The 21,185-nt window shown below is 42.2% G+C and overlaps 1 protein-coding gene across 5 annotated transcripts in view; it reads right to left on the bottom strand.

The window, feature by feature from the left end:
• The window catches only part of CUNH1orf21 (chromosome unknown C1orf21 homolog), a 193,773-nt gene that overhangs the window by 154,479 nt on the left and 18,109 nt on the right, over positions 1–21,185 (bottom strand). The window contains exon 2 of one of the 5 annotated variants that reach the window (XM_040738970.1): positions 15–175. The exons of 3 other annotated variants lie outside the window; for them this stretch is intronic. The gene's annotated coding sequence lies outside the window, so the exon portion shown is untranslated. Of the gene's footprint in view, positions 1–14; positions 176–1,906; positions 2,410–21,185 lie in introns of those variants that run through there. One more of the 5 variants, XM_040738973.1, reaches the window with a different exon arrangement.

Below are 21,185 nucleotides of genomic sequence, written 5' to 3'. Positions count from 1 at the left end.
GACTCAAATATTACCTTAGGGTGATGAGGGCTGAGATAGAGGTTCCAGATGACTCCCAAAGCTTCACTCAGCTCCTCACTCAGCTTCTTAAATTTTACAATCGTCTGCCGTAGGCAGCTGTCATAGAGGAGCCAGTCTCCCAGAGAAGAAAGTTCCCTGACACAAGTTTGTGACCCTGGAGGAAAGATGCTTGCAATGAGATGAGGGCACACAATGAGGAAGACAAACAACAACAAATGGGCCAAGAAGACAAAGGCTCAAAGAGCAGATTTAGGCTCAAGCTAAAAAGAAACAATTTCCAGCCATCAGGGTTATTCAACAACAGACAAAAGCAAACAAACAAACCAAGAAAATAAAACCAAACCAAGCCATGACTCCTGGACTGAGATTTTCAAGGCAATGATATTCAGCTTTACATTCCTAGGACCTAGCCTCCTAAGGCACACGGGAAACATTTCAACGGTGGGTGTATGGATCATGGGAATGGATGGATAAGCAAAGCAGAGAGGAAGAGGAAAGAGGGAGCCGTCTGATGGGTAGTGAACTTGCCACTGCTGGGTGGTTCAGGCATCAGCTGGGTGACCATCTGTATGGGCTGTTGCAGAGTGGATTTCTATCCCGTGTAGGAGGTTCCCCTAAAGGTCTATGTGGTATTTATTTCCTAGCTTCTCTCCCCCACTAACTCATCCTACATATTTTTGTCAGATTAATCTCCCTAAAGGGCAGCTCTGTTGATGTCAGCCTCCTACTCAGAAACTTTTGATGACTTCCCATTCCCTATTCAATTAAATTCGCAATCCAGGCATTTGAGGACCCTATCCTGCTCTGTCTTATGAATTTTATTCATCTGTCAAAACCCACCAAAGTGCTATTCTTCTCTTTTCCTGCAGTTTACCCAAACTCTGTCTACTGTATCTTACTGTACAGAATTCTATATCTGGTCACAGTTCTGTCTTGTGATATGTGAAGTTCCTGAATGAGAAAACAATCTTTATCTCAGCAAGTTAGAGATCTAACATGAGAGAGCACGTAACTTTTGGCAATAATTCACTAAAATAATGGGAACTATTGGCTTATCATATGCCGAACATTCTGTCAAGCCTCTGATAGGCATTATCCCCTTGTTTTTCATAATAAATAAATTATCTCTATTACATAAACAAGGAAGTGGAGACTTAAGGGGGGATAACTAATGTGTATAAGACACAAAGGCAATGGATGATAAGGGTTGACTTCAAACCCAGCAGGGCATGCCTGGAAGACAGGATCAAAATAATTCATATGTTTACTCATTCAGCAAGCATTTAATGCACTACTAGAGGACCCGTGCTATATGTAGTTTCTGTCTTCAAGACACTTCCAATCTAATATACAAAATCTGCATCAAATACAACACAAGAAAAATGTAAAAGTAAAAGCTCTCAATCAAATGAAAGAAATGGAAAATATGAGCACCATGCCTTCCAATTCTGAGCCACCACTGAGTGCCGAGCACTGCTGAAAATCATACCACAAGGCTAGCTACAGTAAAGAGTGCCCTTTCTAAAGTTAAAGTGCCAGTGTCCAACTCCCAGGGTTGCCACAGTCTTGCTGTGTGCCTTTAAGCAATTTTCTAGTTTCTTTCTGCACATCAGTTCCCTCCGTCTGTGAAATGAGACAGACAGTATTTCCTGCCTCATGGGGATAGCACAGAGATGAAAGACTAAGGCAACAATGAAGAACAACAACGCTGCTACCATGCAGTGTTGACACAAATTTCATTTACTATTAAGTAACTTGCCCAAGAGCACAGCAAGTGAGGGTCTGATTCCAACACCCACATGCAGTTCAAGTAGCCTTTTGTATTCAGATCCTCAACAATGGGACAAAAAAAGCCAAGAGACAGTAGAGAGGAGGAACAACCTACTTTTTGCTCATGGTCTCAGAGGCTGTGGTCTGTGGCCGGCTGGTTTCACTGCTTTTAGCTTGTGGTAAGGCAGATCGTCATGGTACACAGAGGGTGTGGCCAAAAAGACCCACCTCATAGTAGCCATTAAATGAAGAGGCCCCAAGGTCATGCCCCAGGCACCTCCTTCCCACAACTAGGCCCCACCTCTTCAAAGTCTCCATCACTCCCGGTAACAGACCATCGAGTTATGTCTCTCTCAGTGGGTCCAACCATTGTAAGTTAGAGCCCTTGTAAATGCCTCTCAACAACTAGGTCCACCAATTGTGGACCAAGCCTCCATAATAAGTCACTGGGGGACCACTTTATGTCCAAATAATAAGTCTTCCTCAGGGAGGCCATGGTGAGGTTTGAACTAAGGGTTGACAGACAAATAAAAGGACAAGGGGGAGCGGGGAGACAAATGTCTGGCAGTGGAGGTCATCAGCATCCATACGGCCTTGTCCCTGAACTAGTGCTCACTCTTTCCTCTCACATACTCGCTCTAGCAACCATGACGCAGGAAATCCTACCCATCATCCAATGCCAATACATTTGATGCTAAGACCCTCCCTCTCCCCATCTACTTCCCATCATCCAATGCCAATACATTTGATGCTAAGACCCTCCCTCTCCCCATCTACTTCCCACATGCTTGGCTGGCACATCTCTTGCCAAGGTTAGCATTTAAGGCACTTGGTACTTTTACATACTTTTACTCATATACATATTTGTGCACACAGTGTGTGAACAGATCTCCACGGGGTTCCTGGGGTGCTTATCTTACATCCATGAGGCAGTTTTTTTTATTTTATGAAGCACCAGACAGTGCTCACAAGCTCAAGTTCAGACACACTTGTAATACTAATGACTGCTGTAAGACCGAAATTAGAAAGCATTCCAACCTGCAGGCAGTACCACTGTAAACAGTACTTCCTACTTGACATCTTCGATTTCTGACCAACGGGGTAAGGAAGCTTTGATTTATTACTGAGAACTGTGACCCTTAGTAGAAAAAGAGAACTGATGACCAAAAGAACCTGCGCTGCACCTAGCGCATGTTTCCTGGCAACTGATCCATATGCTTCTTTGATTCCCCATTAAAGTAGAATGAATAAGAGAAAGTGGGGAGGCCTAGATGTTTGGGGGATATTGGGGGTATTGGCCAATAGGGAAGCAAGATAGGTGGGACTAGGAGTCAAGGAGGATTCTGGGAAATGTAGTCAGGAGTAGAGGGTCTCCATGTGATCCCAAGAAGAAAGGACACATGAGGCTGGCATCCTCGATAAGACCTTATAGAAACATATATTAGTAGTCATGGGTTAATACTTAAGACAGAACTAGACAATGAGAAGCCCTGGACATTGGCCGACAGCATTGTAACTATTAGAGTCTCTGGGTGTTATTTGAGGTTGACATGGCTCTGGGACCAGGCTGGTGGGAAGAATTCTCATTACAGAATTGAAGGAATTTTATTTTTCTCCTGGTTAAGCTTTGGTTTGATCAAACACAATGCATGAATGAATTCAAGGAGAAAAGTAATAACATCAGAGGAAATGCATAGAAAACAAACCTAACAATGGTGAAAGTGTGACTCACACGGCTAGCTCAATCAGATAGAGAAATTTGCAATCATGAGGCAAAAAGCAAAATAACGAAAGCAAAGACAAAATTAACCAAAACTTAGATAATCATCCTTTCTGCAGATCATTCAATTGTTATCTGTACACTGGCTAATCTTTATTTACTGCAGATCTCATTTTTTAATTATCAGCTTATAATATTTAGAAAATTGTAGCTGAAGGAGATTGATTAAAGGTTATTTTATATATTAGCCTACTTTTAAATTTTAATTATTTTGTGTGTAGGTATTTTGCCTGCGTGTATGTCTAGTTCCATGTACAACCCTGTGCCCAGCAGAGGCCATAAGCAGTCACTAGATCCACTGAAACTGGAGTTACAGATGTTTGTGAGCCACCACAAGGGTGCTAGGACTCAAACCCAGGTCCTCTGGAAGAGCAACAATTGCTCTTAAGCACTGAGGCATCTCTCCAACCCCACACTAACAGATTTTTAACATCTCCAGTTTAACAACAAAAATACAAGTGCATTTTAATCCCAAATAAGATATTTTTGGGGAAAGGCAGAAAGCCAGGGGCTAGACTAGCACTGACTGCTGCTAAAAACAAAAAGGCCAATGGAAGACAAACCCAAGACAAATTGGACATTTCCTCCTAACAGTTAAAATTAGATGGCTTCACAACGTTATCTTTCTTTAGGTAAAAATTATCCATGATCACAGGTCTCATTTTAACATGACTGGCATTGTGGTCCCATGACTGCCTGGTGCTAACTTCACAGTTGGCCAGACCTAGAGAATTTAACTCTAATAACATCTCACAACCAAAATAATGAACTCCTGCTGGGTAAGTGAAGTATCCATCTAATCTTGAAGCTACAAAGACAAATACTTCTAAAATAATTTGGACAAACAACTCAAAAGTCATTTTAGGCTACAAAACCTCTTCAGCTTTTCATCCCCAAAGATACATTGTTGGTGAAATAAACAAAATCAGCACATATCCCTCCTGTACAGCCTAAATCCTGGCTGTCAGAGTGTAAAGGACAGTTCCACAATTTCCCTGAGGAGTCCCTTCCACTTGTTGTTTAATACACTGTGTGTGTGTGTGTGTGTGTGTGTGTGTGTGTGTGTGCACGTATATGTGTCCCACCTGCCACAGCTCATGTATTGAGGACAGATGGCAATTTGTGGGAATGGGTTCTCTCTTTCCACTGCATGAGTCCAAGGGACCAAACGCTGGCCAGGATGTGAAGAAAGAGTAACACCCACTCATTGCTGGTGAGACTGAAAACTTGTACAGCCACTATGGAAATCAGTACGATGGTTCTTCAAGAAGATGTGACTAGATCTATGTCAAGATACAGCTATACCACTCTTGGGCATATATCCAAAAGATACTTCATACTACACAGAGACATTTACTCAACTATGTTCACTGCTGCTGTATTCATAAACGCCAAACTGTAAGCAACCTAGATGTCCCTCAACGGAAGACCAGACAAAGAAAATGTGGTATATTTACACAATGGAATATTTCTCAGCTGTTAAAAAATGAAATTTGAAATTCACAGGAAAATGGATGGAACTAGAAAAAGTCATCTTGTGTAAGGTGGCCCAGAAAGACAAATATGGTATGCACTCACTTATATGTGGATACTAACTGTTAAGTCAAAGATAAACAAGCTACAATCTGTAGAACCACACAGGTTAGGTACAGAGTAAGGGGAGAGGGGAAGGGCAACACACAGACTTCCCTAAGGAAGGGATATAGACTAGAAGGTTACAGATGGATGGAGGGGCTGGAACAGGAGGACCAAGTGGAGAGGGAGAGCAAAGAGGGGAGTGAGGGAGGGAATACAGGGAGAGACAGCAAAGTTAAGGGTCATTTAAGGGGTAGTATGGAAACACAATACAGTAGAAGTTTCATAAAATATAAACATATATGAAGATCTAAATGAAATCAGCAAATATTGGGCAACAGAGACCCACCTGGACATCTGTTGTCACCAAATGAAGCTTCCAATACTAGAATTGGGTCACAGTTAACTGAGTTGTTGGCCAGAAAGTTCCCAAACAACCCAGACTTTTGCCAAGATATACGTTGCTCTCCACAAACTGACAGAAAGGGCCCCTATTGCTTAAGCCAATACCTACACAACTCATTGAAAATGTGGAGGTCAAACCGGTGCCTACACAGAGCGTCACCCCTACATGCTAGTGTCTTTGGTACAGGAAGGTTCTCTGCATGCTACCAAAGGAGAAATGCTACCTTCATTTTACAATGGTGTCCCGCCTGCAAGAATGCTAGGGCAATGGCGGTACAAAGCTTGTGGGAGTACCAACTCACTTCACCAGATGGAACCTATATCGGATAGTACATGGGTAGCCAAGAATCTGAGACTAGATATCCCAGGGACCTAGGGGAAAACCAGATACTACTGTTCTAAGGAAAAACATTAAGTAGCAATAAAATGACTCCTAATGATATTCTGTTATACTTATAGATCAGTATCTTACTCAGCTATCATCAGAGAAGCTTCCTCCTTTCAGCAGATGGGAACAAATATCCAGACCCACAGCCAGATATTATGCAGAGAGTGAAAGACCTTGGAACATTCAGGCCCAAACGGATGTTGCCATCAAATCCCTCCCTCTCAAGGCCCCACAGAAGAGGAGGCAGAAAGAGTGTAAGAGCCAGTGAGGATGGAGGACACCATGGAAACAAGGCCCTCTAAATCAACATGGTCGACACACACATGAAATCACAGAAACTGAGGCACCAAGCGCAGACCTCCATGAGTCTGCACCAGATGGAGTCCTAGAGCTGAACGGAGAAATGGAAGCATGCTCCCATCCCCAACTCAGAAGCCATCTCCAACTGATAAGCACTTGCAAATAGTTTTCTCCAAGGGAGTCTCACTGGGAAAAGAGATCACTCTTAAGGGTAGGCTGCACAGCCAGCAACAGATCGAGCACAGGGGTATCTTTGGAGGTCCTTTGTCTCATAATGTCATGTCAGGCCTTTGTTTCTTTTACTCTTATTTTTTATTTTAATACACACACACACACACACACACACACACACACACACACACACAATGGCTTCCTTTAGTATTTTTATGGGATTTCTCAGTTTGCAAATGAGTGAGTCTCTATATCTGTTTCTTATGCCTTTTGGGGGCTCTTTTTTTTCTTTTTGTCCTATTCTGATGCATTAAGGTTTTGTTTTGTCTTATTATGTTTTATCTCATTATTATCTCTTAGATACCTGTTTGTTTTCTAATGAGAGACACAAAGGGAGTGAATCCAGATGGGAGGGGAAGGGAGAAGAACTGGGAGGGGAAACTGTTATTAGGATGTATTTTGTGTGGGGGGGAAAAGCTATTTCAAAAAGGGATGGAAGTGTTAGATCATGCCATCCTTCTGCAGGTAACCCTTCCCCTTCCTCTGAGAGCAAAAATCAGAGCCCTGGGCACCTCCATATTCCAGCCCCTGGATCTTCATCTCCTATCTCCCCGCTTCTCTTTCTCCCCATGGTATTAATGCTTTCAAAAATGACACAATTCATTAATTTGCCATACTTATTGCCTGCTTTCCCCAGTTAGGTGGAAGATACACTCAGTGAAGCCGGGGGTTTGTCTGCGTTGTCCACCCAGTGGAACCTCGAGTGCTAATGTTTAATGAATATTTGTGGAATGGGTGGCAATGGTGATTGGATATTCTACCACAGAATCCGACCTAAAAAAACTGAATTGCTAAAAATGCCATGGCTCGGAATCTGATGTTCCCTAAAGGTCCTCATGCAGGAAGCCTGCACCCCAACACAGCAATGTTGGGAGGTGGTAACTTGGAGAGGTCTCAGAGCCTTCCAGAATAATTGATGTGCTTCCTGGTGAGTCATGGCTATTGTGGGACTGGACTGGTCACTCAGGAGTGGATTTTTTTTAAAGCAAGGTTACCCAACTCTTGAGCCTCTTCTACATGCACCTACTCATCGCACTCAAACATGCTCTCTACCAGCTGGTGGATAGCCTCAAAAAACTCCAACACCACACCGCTTAGACCTTCCAGCAATGAGAATCATGAGCTAAATAAATCTTTGCCTTTAAATCACTCTGCCTTGGCTATTTTGTCACAGCAAGGAAAAAAATGAACAAAGACACTGAAGTACCAAAGCACTTGACTGCCGTCATTTAGTAATGTTTCCTATGCACCAGTCATGGTATATCAACATTTCATTTCATCTTCACCAAAGTGGATGAACAAGACATCATTGTCCTCATTTTACACAGGAGCAAACTGGCCTCACAAAGACTAAATAGACTACATAATCTAAGAATACACCACTGAAAATGCCCAAGTGAGTTCTCTGCAGTCCCAGGGCTGAGTCCCACTTTGCCTCCCTCATTACAATACTGACTCACAACTTCAACAGTGCCAAACAGTAAGACCTACAGCCATGTTTTCAAAAGGCTCTGGATGCAGTTAGTGACAGACAGAAAAGAAGGACTCAAAGAAGCAAACAGGTGAGGAGGCCTAGGGAATCCATTGAGCCTTGGGCAGCAGATCAGTACCCATCCCAAGTATACACACGGACTTTGGACTCCCATAGAACAATGTGAGGTGCACTCTCACCCTGAACTCTTGGGGAAGGGTCTAGGCCCTGCCCTATATGAAATGACAGACTATGGACACCCCCATGGAGGGCCTCACCCTCCCTGGGGGAATGAGGGGGGGGGGGGTTGGAGGGAGGGCACGGGAGGAGGGGGGGGAAAGGGAGAGGGACCTGGAACTGACTTGTGAAGCAACCTTGTTTCTTATCTAAATTTAAACTGGAAAATAAAATAAATAAATAAAAAGACACTGAAAAAAAAAGAAGCAAACAGGAAGAATAACAAAAAAGAAGCCATATTCTTCTTGATTGTTTTATGAAACATGTTCACACTATACAGCCCAGACTAGCCTTGAACTTGCAATTTTCCTTCCTCGGTCTCCATAGAGCTGGAATTATAGGAATGTACCATGCCTGACTAATGCTGTACTTCTGTAATAAAATATCTAGTCATCTTGTAAAATCATCCTGACATTCTGACAGACAAACCAACAACAACAAAGAGAGATGGCCCAGTCTACTGAAGTCAGCCCTGGTCTCCCTAAAGGCTTTCTGTGACGAGGACAACTCCTAACCTCTTTACTAGTCTTTGCAAATTGGCATTAAGCTGCCCAGCTAATGTAGTCCTGACAGATCTTGACATTCAATAACAGAGGCCTATAAATTTATCAAGAGGAAAAAATGTTACTCAGTAAGTCGGCTATTTCTTGACCATGGCTTCTGGCATTAGGAAGTGTGACAACCAGTTCACAAGTCCAGCAAAGAAAACCTAACTCAACTAGGACTGCTGGGTCCAGGAGGTCCCACAGAGCAACAGAAAAAAGTTACAACTCTACTGGAAGTTCACTTCTGTGCATCATCACAATGGTAGGTCAAGGTCTTGATCAACATCTGGACACAAAGGAGACAAAGTCTACGAGCAAGAACAACAGAGGGGCCAACCACTCTCAAGAGAGAGTGAAACTTACAAATCAGTCTACTACTTGTTTGGTTGGGCATGAAGACAGGGCTGGGAATGCCCTGCCTGAGGTAATTGGTGCCACCTCACCCAACTCTTGAACCAAAGATAGTAGACACCAAGGAGCGGATGTCAGTTCCCATAGAAGACATATGACCAAGCCTTGTCACCTGCAGGGTCTAGCCTTCTTCCAGCACAGGTTACTTTGTCTTTTTACCTAAATTTATCTATGGTTTCTCTCCCACACACCATGTAAGAAAATAATTGCTTTTACATTTTTACTCCTTCTAGACAGATGGTGGCCATCTCACAAACTAGGTGCCAAGGTTAAGGGAGAAACTAACATTTCAACATTAGAAATTGCCTGGTTTTGATGAAACATCTCATACATGGCTAACTGGTTTCCATCTTGCTTATTAAATCTCTGTTTTGAGTCTCAAGATCTAAAATTAGATTACACATAAATGACAAAAATTCCTTTTCTGGTAACTGTTAACCCCCCCCAATTTTAAATCCCTACTAAGTAGTTTTAATCATAATAACAATTTGAGATCTATAATTTGTAAATTTTTAATATAAAACAAACAGGCTGTCCTTAGGGAAAAAAGGCTAATTAAAAGCCTTCCCCAACTGCAACCACTGTCAGCGTTGTCCTGACACATGAGTGTCTTTGTGGGAAGGGCCTACTTAGGATCTAACTATACTTAAAAAATAGCATTGTTGCTATGGAAGCAGCTCTATATTTTGACTGTTTTTTTTTTCCCTGATGGCAGCAAAGGCCATATTCTTTATATGCAGCTTTTCTCCTCACGTCAAAGTGCTGTGACAGTAATCCACTTCACATGGGGCATGCCCCGCCTTGCCCAGGCAGTCACCCTTCCTTCATGCATCACTGAGCCCAAAACACTGAAGGCAGAGCACCAATCAACTGGCTTACACACATGAGTGCAAGTACAGACACAGGCACATGTGCATGAGTGCGCGCACACACACACACACTTGTGGAATCAGAGGAGACCACCCAACTCTTTGTCTGGCTAAACTTTAGCCCCTCAGCTTTCAGGCATTTCACTGACAACCACTAATCAAATTATGAGCTTGGGAGTGAATAATTTTTGCTTTACACTCAACACACTTCAACAATTTTCCATTTCAGTGTCTTCATGGTCATCTCTGGAACCTGGCACTTCTACCAGAAGTCAAGAAAGACTAACCTGATGTACTAAATCTTTCTGCTATGGCACCTTCTGAGCTCCCATGGCACCCCAACAGCCCAGAGGCTGCAATCTGTCATCTTCTGAAGGACTGAACGCAGAGAAGCAACCAGCAGGCATGCAGAACCAAGCTTGCCAAACGGGATAGGTAATCACATTGAGTAATGCTGTATTTCATAAAAATGAGGTGTAACCCTGAAGTCATGAAACTGGTTTTCTCCTGCAGATCATAATCTCACTTAGAAGGGCAATTCTAAAGAGGAGTTCCACATATACAGGGTGATGAATGTGCCTGGGTTTGGTTTGTTTTTACATAATAACAAGGCCTTTCTTCAGAATTAGTACAAAATCTCTGAAGGCATGAGGAAGGTATTTGCCACTGAGATAAACATGCAGATGAATAAAGTTGAATCAATGACTTCAGCCTACTTTCTCCTTAGTCTAGCAAATCGGCTAATTTCCACAGACTTCATTCTTTTTTAATTGTAGTTCTCATCACCCGCTTGATGGGGAAAAACATTAAAATATGATTCTTTGAAGAATCTCCAAAGATTTTGGAATAAATACAAGTCTTACTTAAATATTTGAAGTGACATGACAGAACCTTCACCCAAAAAATATTTATTGAACAAATACCAGCAAAGAGAGGGATACATTAGTTCATGGGGAGTAACTATCTAGATTCTTTTCAACTGGCAATCTCTTTAGGAAAATTATTTTGTTTCTGTGAAGATTTAGTTTCTCCCTGGCAATCTTTCTGGTCTGGGATGTATTTTAAATAAGTAGAAGAGGAACTGGGATTCCTATTACAGTGACCCCCTCCTCTTCAGTAAATATATTCCAAGATGTCCAGTGTATGCCTGAACTACTTATACTAGTCCATTTTCTGTTGTTATAACAAAACACTTGAAGCTGAATAGTTTATAAAGATTATTTAGCTCACAGCACTAGAAGTCTAAGAGCATAAGTTAGCATCCTGGCCTGTCCCCAATCCCACTCAACTGCATTACGGTAAGACAAGAAGCCAAGCACGTTAATTTTTTATATTTATTTATTTTATTTTTCGGTATGAACATATGTGCACCTCTTTTGTGTCTTATGTCAGTTATGGAAGCCAAAATAAGGTGTCAGGTATCCTGGAACTGGAGTTACAGAAGGTTGTGAGCCACCATGTGGGTGCCAGAAACTGAACCCAGATTCCCACGGGAGCACCAAGTGCTCTTAGCCATTAAGCATCTCTCCCCAACCATGTCACCTTAAAACAATATACTCTTAAGAAAAGTAGCTCATATGCAAGCCCAGCATTAACCTTTGAGGACAAGTCCTTCAAAACCTAATTAGCCTTCTCCAGGCCTACCTTAAAACCCCTCACTTCAACACTGCTACAGTGGTGAGCATGCTTCTAAGACATGAACTTTTGGGAGACAAACTATATCTAAGTCAGAGTGTATGAACCATGGCTTTTTTCCCAAAAGGTAATATCTACAATAAAGTGTTTTCAACAGTATATACTTAGGATAACTAGTCCACACCATTGATTTGACAACTGCAAGGCTACTAAATAATTATCAGGTGAGTAGACTATACAGTATGGATACGCTGGACAAACGGTTCATTCATATTCCAGTGGAACGGAACAAGATGGCACACTATTTTAGCACACTAATCAGAATGGCACATACTTGTAAATCACAGCTTGTTTATTCCTGGAACTTTCCACTTACTCTCAACTGCAGCTGGCAATGAATAAATAAAACCATGCAGGGACAGATTTTAATGTGTGCTCCTGAGTAATGGACTTAGGAATGGTCTTCTTCCTCCATGTTACGATAGAGAGAACAACCTTGCCCTTACAATTGTGAAATCAACACACTCATCCTATGACAGTTCAGGTTGCACCATCAGCACTAAAACCTATGCCATGTAAGTTCACCCTCCTCAAAGAACCAGAGTTTCGAGAGCAAGACTAGCTCCCAGTGTCCTATTTGTTCAAGTTGCCTGGAAGTGAGGAGGCAGGATGGTGTTTTCCAGCCAGCATGTGTGAGTATAACCAAGTACCTAAAAAACACACGGAACCTTTCTAACTTAGCTACTCTTCACTCCTTGATACTTCTGGTACTTTCTCTTCTCTTGTTCAATATTTAAATGGCTTTCCAATTTCTACTAAATGAAACTCAAGACCATTAGTGGGTTACTCCCGCAGTTAGGAAAGTGCTGACCCACACCATATGTTTGTGACCATGTGGGCCACAGTCCATGCTCTATTAGAAAAGAACATGCAACATGGACATGTTGCTGGTTTCCATCCCAGGGCTCCTGCCACAGAGACTCACCAGCTGCTAAAGGTGATGGACTGTCACTTCAGTGAGTTTCTTAAGAGGCTGGCATGTGCTCTGAAGTCTGAATCTGTTCTACTCATTAGGCCTAAAGACAAGAAGGCTAAATGATTCCTCAAAGTCAATTAGCAAAGCCAGAAGGCTCTTGCCTCCTGTCTGCCAGGTGAGTGTGCTTAAACACATAAAGCCCCTTTGTTGGCACATGTCCCTCTCTAGTCCACTAACCCAAACTTGACCCATGCTCAGAAACTAGAATTTCCATGCCCAGTGGGAACCACTATTTGTAAATGATCATTCCAAGAATATGAAACAAACACACAAAACCACTCACACGGCCAAGTTCATAACTAACTTCTAATCCCGAGCAAGACTCTGGGCTGTGGGGAGAAGCATTATAGTTCTCATGGCGATATTGCTCAAGCTGTATTCATCTTCATCAAATGCACCTCTGACCTAACAAGCATAATATTCAAGGGCTGAAAAATGAAACAATGGAAGCACAGAGCTTTGCTCCCCCTCCACACAGAGTTAAGAAGAGTCTTCCAATGCTCTCTCCCGGGCAGATGTGGACAAGTATCTCTTCACCCCAAAGAAATGATTCTGCCCAAGTCCAGGTTGGTGAACCAAAGAATTTGTTGTGGTTATTTACAGGAGCGCGGGAATCAGGTTACTTACAGGTGTAGGGCTGACAAAGAGCCCACCCCGGCATGGCTGAAGACTCATTAAGGGTGCGCTGCAGCACCCCAGCCATGCTTCAGACAGCTCCATGATGATCTCCTTGTCAACCACAACTCTCTAATCTTCACCAGTCTTGTAATCTTCTCCAGCCTCCTCAGAATCCTAAACCTCTCTTATCTCTCTGGGAGAGAATGTCTTGATTTGGAGGAAAAGATCTTGTAGGAGGCAAGACGATCAATAAACCAGTAATCAGAACTAGCCATATTTAGTTCCGAGCATAAAACTTACGAATGGCACTCCAAGATTTTAACAAAAGGCCAGGATCAACCAAAAACAGAATTGATCTACAGAAGCTACATAAAACTATTCAAGAAGATGAAGTTAAACATGAGGTTGGAACAGTTATTTCCAAATGATAGCACGGTTAGGCTTTTGATTCTGCATTTCTAATAACATCTCCCCACTACTACCACCAAGAGGCCTTCTCCATTTGGTTGAGGGTCAGCTGTGGACCACACAATGATTCCCATAGGAAGACCATGTGATATTTACAACCCAAAACCTATTTCCTAGTGTCTAACCAAATGAACTCAATGAGCAACTATTAACTTCTGGTTCAGTGTCAGGCTTTCCAGGGTGAGAAGAGATACTCTACAATTCGTGTGTTCTACTACAAAATGCCTCTGTAGGTCTGTCAGTATTGTTGTAATAATAAATTCCACAGGAGAGTGCAGGATGGTACCTGAGAACCACCTGGACTGATGAAGAAACACCTGCAGTGTGTGCTCAGTGAAGCAAATGTCAGAGGGACTTTCCTCCTTGCTCCATCTGCCTGGATCTGACACAGCCCTGTCCCCTTTATGCTGGTTGGATTTTGTCAATTTAGCACAAACCCAGACATATCTGGGAAGAGGGAATCATCCTAACTAAGAAAATATTTCCATAAAATATTGGCCTGTAGGCAAGTCTGGAGAACATTTTCTTGATTAACGATTGGTGTGGGAAGGTCCAGTTCACTGGGAACAGTGTCACCCCGGGGCATGTGGTCATGGGTGATACAAGGAAGCAGGCTGAGCAAGTTATGGAGAGGAAACCGGTAAGTAGCACTCCTCCATGACCTCTGCAACAGCTCCTGCCTCCAGGTTCCAGATCTGGCTTCCCTCAGTAACAGACTGCAAATATAAGTTGAAGCAAACCTTTTCTTCCTCAGGTTGTTTTTGGTTATGGTCTTAATCACAGCAACAGAAAGCAAACTAGGACACCCATCCTTTCCTTTGACTTCCCTTATTTACAAAATACAAATAAGAAAAGCAGGCCTGAAGATAACTTGGCCACACACAGCAATATTTCAATGGTAGAGACATTTTCCCATAGCTCTGGGAATAAGAGCAAAGATGAAGGGTGCTGTCATTTCATTTTCTATGACATTGAACTCTGTGTGTGTGTGTGTGTGTGTGTGTGTGTGTGTGTGTGTGTGTGTGTGTGTGTGTGTGTCCTTGCACTCAGTGCCTCAGCCTCCTGAGTGCCCTTGGGAAAGATTCACCTGGTATGGTGAAATCTGGGATTAGCTACCACAGAGATTCACTGACAAGATCTAGAGCAACCAACACAGGAAAGAAATACTCTCCAGACTTCAGACACATGAATGAACCTAATATTACCAACTCTGACATCATTCACATGTTCATAAGGGACAACAATGCTAATACAAAGCAACTACACACTCCCTTATTCCCAGTCATTCTTAACACTGTCAGATTTAGTTCAAATGAATGTTAGCAATGACTATAAATATGCTATAATCTTTATGGGGATTTGAAGATGAGTTTTACCTCAGAAGTTGGATGGTGGATACTAGATTTTCCATTCGTTGGTGCTGGGGAATTTTGCTATGCTGAGGATTGAGTCCAGGGCCCCACATATTAGATGATTGCTCTTCTACCAGGCCACACCCCCCAGCCCTGGATACTAGCATTTTTAGAGTTTCTCTCACATACCTTTTGTAATGTCCATACACTGTGGTTACAGGGGCCTCAGTCACTCTCTCAATTGAAGAATTCAAAATCTGCTCACAGTGACCACGGCAGGGCCACTCCAGCAACACAGTTCCACCCAGCAGATGGCAGGAGGAACTGCAGGGGTCTTGTGCTGAGCCCATCCTGAGTTAACAACTCCGGTGAATAGAGGCAGTGTCCCACAAAGCTCCTGCTCGCAATCATCAATGAGATTCTTTTTAGACAACCTGGGGAACATACCAGGGCTTTTCCCACGTGAAGTTAGACTGCCAATACTCAAGGTCCCTTCAAAAGGAGAACTTCCCTCTGTCTAGTACCAGAAATAGCCACATTTGTCCAGAACAATGATATATTTTTACCTTGTAGCTGAGTTTTATAACCAGTTGTGCCTCTTCCTTTCAAGTGGCTGCAGGGAAATTCAGGGCCAGCTTCGTAGACTATCTTTTATTCTTTTATGTCCTTACACAGGCCTTACACAATGTATTTCTAGATACAAACATTTTTCTGGTTTCACATGACTGATGCCAAACGGAATTTTTGGATTTTGACTTTACTATTTGTGGTTTTTAAAGAGCAAGTAAATAGGACTAGGGAAATCACTCAGTTGATAAAGTGCTTGCTTTGCAAGCTTGAGGACCTGAGTTCAATTCCCCAGAACACTTGATTTAAAGAAAAACAAAAAGCCAAGCATGGTGCTGTATAGTTGTAACCCAGTGCTGAGGATCAAGAGACAGAAGATCCCTAGTCCTCACTGGCCAACCAACTACCCTACTGAAGGAGTCCTAGTCTAGTGAGAGACCCTGCCTCAAAAACAGAGTTGGTAGTGCCTGAGGAACACACCTGAGTTTGATCTCTGGTGTCCATGCTGGTGTGAACACAGACATACACTAAGCAAATACTATTTAGTAAGTGCCTAGGTATTATTTATTTGACTCAGGCTCCCACTAAGGAATGCTTGCCTCCTGTCAGAGCATTCTTAAACATGGAAATATGTTCTTGACCTGAGTCTGTAAAATACACCTTCAAGTACATAGTCCGTATGGGCCATTGCAAAGCAATAATCTGGCTTCATTACTTTCTAATAAAAGCTTTGTTTCATCTCACAGAAGTGATGTTTAAATGTGGGTGACATAGAGTAATTAAAATAAACAGAAATCTAAAAATTATCCAATGATATAGTCATCACAGAACCCATCATCTACAGGAAGACTGGAGTAAAATGCAACGGAAATTCCTTTCCTTTAGGGTTCTATATGATTATGGACATCTCTATCAAATAATTTAAATAATTTCTAAGTATACAATCATCTTGTAAATCTCCCAGCCATATCAGTAGCATTAGGAGAACATCAAATAAGTTTAATGTCTCACATTGGGCTCCTATCTCAGTGAAGCAAACCAGGTAGGCCAGAACTAAATTGGCTTATGACAGAAAAGAAGAGCCTCTGAAGAAATACATATAGCCAATCCTCTTCAATTGTGCTGGATTAAGAGAAAGACGGCACTCACTTTCCACACCTAGAGTGAAAGCACCAAGAGGTGCTCAGCGGCTTACTACAAATAACAAATTATCATCCTCCCTTGTCATGAACAAGGACCATTCTCACTTGTCAGTCATGAACAAGGAGCATCCTCACTTGTCATGAACAAGGAGAATCCTCACTTGTCAGTCATGAACAAGGAGCATCCTCCCTTGTCATGAACAAGGAGCATCCTCACTTGTCATGAACAAGGAGCATCCTCACTTGTCAGTCATGAACAAGGAGCATCCTCACTTGTCAGTCATGAATAAGGAGCACCCTCACTTGTCAGTCATGAATAAGGAGCACCCCCTGGTTCTACATTGTAGAACTCTAGAGTCTCAAGCAATTACCTCAAATCAAGCATACTTAGCAGCTAAATCCTAGAAAGTAGACAGACCCTTGAATCTAGGATTTGATCATAAGCTGTCCCATAAGTAAAAAGATTCAAATTTGAACAAAAACATATTGTCAGTAGAATACAGAGAATTGATGAGAGATGTTCTCCAAACTGAAAATATTTCATTTACATTACCTATGTAGGGTTTTATGATTGCCCAAGAGAAGTAAGATTATTTGACAGAGATTTCAAGAAAAGAAATATGTTTGGTAAATTAAACTTTCATTATGTCAGGTAAAATAAATCCAATGGATATGTTAGAAAAAATCTAAAATCTGATTACTTCTTGTCCAATACCATCATAAACCATTAGCAAGTTTTCACTATCTAGAACCCATTGTAATTCATTTCAATTTGCAGAAATATGTCCACCTGGAAATGAGCTGGCTCTCCCTGTTGTTTCAACACTGCATAGCAGCCCACGGTCCAATCTACACTATGCCTTGTGCTATTACAAATTTGATTATTCAGCATCTTCAGAAGCTAGAATGAAGACATAAAATCCTAGATATCTATCCAAAAATCATCCTATGTTTCAGGATGGCCTTCGCAAGACAATTCCCAACTTCTTTGGTCATCTTCATCTATACAGTTATCAAAATATTGCTTCCGATTCTGTGTTTCATAGACAAATTATTCACAGATCTTTTAGCTTAGGTAGCATTTTTTTTCTCACAGGCCATATCAGTAAACCCTGAAATAATAAGAAACTTGCAACTTATTTTTCTAGATACAAAACTTTTTCCTAGATGCTTTTGCTAAAAAGTATTGATTCCTCACTTGGCCCATGGTGGAGCTAAGAGATGAAAGTTTGACATTTGCCTGCATTTTGTGTCTATAGTCTTTACTTTGGCTGAAGGCACAGGGCTGTCATTGTCCTTAACCTTTCCTCCTGAGTCACCTGGCATTCCAGGAACTTCAAAACCACCCAGGACCGACCACCCAGCAGATGAGAGAAACTACCCATTGGAGAGAAGCTATACCCAGGAATGTCTCCCGGGAACCACCTTACCGCCTCAAGCAATAAAGACTTCTTTATTACTAATAACTTTAATTATGTGTATGGAGGGTGGCTGGTACACACGAGTGCATGCGCCTGCAGAAGCATCAGATCTGGAGCTGGAGTTTCAACCACTCTCAGATCCTCTGCAAGAGCAGCACACTGTCTTCTTCAGAACCCACAAGCACTTCTTTAAACACCTTTCAGAACCAGAACTGAGAAAATGACCAACTAGACCCCATCTTGACCGGGACTGCGTAAGCACACAGCTCTCTTACCTACACACCAGTTCTTTCTCTAAAGCACACGAGGGTTGTGTGAGGATGGGCTTGGGGTCAGTGGACCCCTTTATTTGTTCCCTTTTACTGAGGCGGTCACCATGAACAAATCTCTCTGCTTCCCACTGCTCACCTCTTTAAATGCATACAGGGAAGAGGTGACCAAGCCTAGCCTACTGGGGCTGCTGAAAAAGGAGTTTGCTACTGAAACTCTGTTACAATTAGTATTTTACATTTTTAGATAAATTTTATTTCAGTTCATATTGAAAAAATAAATTTCCTACTATCTCTGTAACGTCTTCTCCATAGAGAATGTTTAATATATCATTTTTATTTCTTACAAGCTTGCCAATTTTTCATCCCTTTATCCCCATTCTGCTATATCTCTTTCCCTGCCTTTACACAAATTTATATAAATGTTTTGATTCTCTTTTGCCGGTAGCTACTCTGCTGCCCTGCTAGGGGAAAGGCATAAATAAGAGGAAAGCCAATGGGGGTATGGCTAGAACGTAGGGTATTATTCAGTAACGCAGAGAGATGGGAAATGGAACGACGAGTCTCTGGGGCTTCTGGAGTCACCACAACATTTAATTCAATTCAGTATATATTTGTCAAGCCCACTGTGAGCCTGGCAGGTGCAAGGTGAGAAGAGCTACCCTCATGGGCAGGGCACATAGACCAAAGTCCGCACTCAGCAAGGAATTCATTGCTATTCTGTAAGGAGTTGGTAATTCATGACCAAGAGACTTCGTCTTTCTGTTTGCATTTGCTAGGACCCATGAGGAAACCCTTCACTGAAGAAACCATTCACGCGACATGGGACAGAAATTACCCTGAGACCCCACTGAGCTCATTTTCTTCTGACATCGCCTCCCTTCCCTCAAGTCTGCAGCCCACATCCCTACTACCATCCAGGATCCCCGCTCCATTTCTTTTACCTCTTCCCAGTATTGTGAAGTGATTTCTTCCTACACTAGGTGCAGATCAGAATCCAATCCAACAGGAGAGGGATCTAAACAGCAAAGAACAGGTTGTGGGGTGGGGGTTGGGGGTGTCCAGCTATGACTCATCCTGACCAAGGAGAAAGCACAGCAAAATCCTATCAATTTTAGCAAACTTCGGTTGGGGTGCCCCCAAATTACAAAGGGATCTGTTTCTGTCAACTGAGTAACAATAAAGGGGAAAACAAACAATAAACAAAGCAAACAAACAAACAAAAACGTGCCAAGCAAGAGATGGTAGTATTGGGAGCTAAAGAGATGGCTCAGCAATTCAAAGAGGACACCGCTCTTGCAGAGGACTGGATTTTGGATCCTAGCATCCATGTCAGGCACGTTACAACTGCCTGTAATACCAGCTCCAGAGGAATCCCACACCAATGACCTCTGTGGTCACCTGCACTCATGTGCACAAACTCACCCCTGAACCCACCCACACATAGAATTTAAAATAATAAATTTAAATAAATAAATATAAAATGAAATATCATTTAAACTACCCAACTACCTTCATGTTGAATTAAGTCTAGGTAGCCTCCAGCAGAAAGAACCACTGACATCTAAATCTAAGCCCACTGGGTCACTGTGACAACAGCAAAAGGCACAGACTTTCTTCTAAGATTTCTGAATAAGCATTGTCAGCATTAGATAAAAGGCTTCTAATGTGTTATTTTGTTATGCTTGAGACGTGGTCAGATTGGTATGTAAGAGAAAGGATGGCAAAATCTCACCAGTACCACTGCTATTTCAAATGTCAGAGAATCCCCTAAGGATGTTGGAGCCTTCGGGAGAACATGTCTTGGCCTTCTGTCCAGTTAGCCCTGCCCATGACTCTGCCCATATCTAAGCTCTTATCAGGGATTCCTTTCCTTAAGATACTCAACATGTTTTTAATAGCTCTTTGATAGATAGCATTTTTTTAGACAAGGTCCCTCTATGTACCCCTGGCTACCCAGGAACTCTCTATGTAGACCAGGCTGTCCTCAAACTCACAGAGATCTGCCTACCTCTGCCTCCCATGTGCTGGGATTAAAGGTGTGTACCACCATGTCTGGCAATAACTAACATTTAATTTACACCTCAATTTAACAAAACCCCAGGTCCTAGCAAATGACCCAATAACAACCCACTGTTGATTTGAATGAATGAATGAAAAGTCAAGGCAATACAGCAGTGTTTTTCCACCACTATAAGGGGTTCTGTTACAGAATGTTGGGGTCTCCTCATGTGCAGGAGCTCACCTATAAGCACAAATCTTCTGAACTCCGGGGCTGCTACAGAATCAATTCTCTGAGCTTTTGTGTTCACTCCGCTGCCCATCTAGTCAGTGAAAAGTAATGTTTCAGTTCAGGATTTATGTTGGATTTGCAGACATGCCACCAACAAAAACAAGTCATTCCCCACTGTGATGTAATAATATTAGCATTCACACACTTCCCAGTTTTAATAGAGCAATTTTAATGTTTTACCAAGTGTACTGAGTCATCTACCTACTCAGCGAGGAGATGCTGAATAGCTACCCTTTCTATTTAGTCTTCTCCTCCATGGCTGCCTAATCTTAGTATTATTGGTCTGTTAATCCTCCAACTACTCTGAGTTGTATCAGTCATTTGAGCTAACAAAGTTAGAGGCCAGGTTAATAAGATGTAACAATGAGAAGCCAGATTCCC

Source organism: Mesocricetus auratus, unplaced genomic scaffold (assembly GCF_017639785.1).
Source record: "Mesocricetus auratus isolate SY011 unplaced genomic scaffold, BCM_Maur_2.0 Super-Scaffold_100676, whole genome shotgun sequence".
Lineage (NCBI taxonomy): Eukaryota > Metazoa > Chordata > Mammalia > Rodentia > Cricetidae > Mesocricetus > Mesocricetus auratus.
The sequence above is the reverse complement of the archived record's forward strand: the minus strand, read 5'-3'. Positions and strand labels throughout refer to the sequence as shown.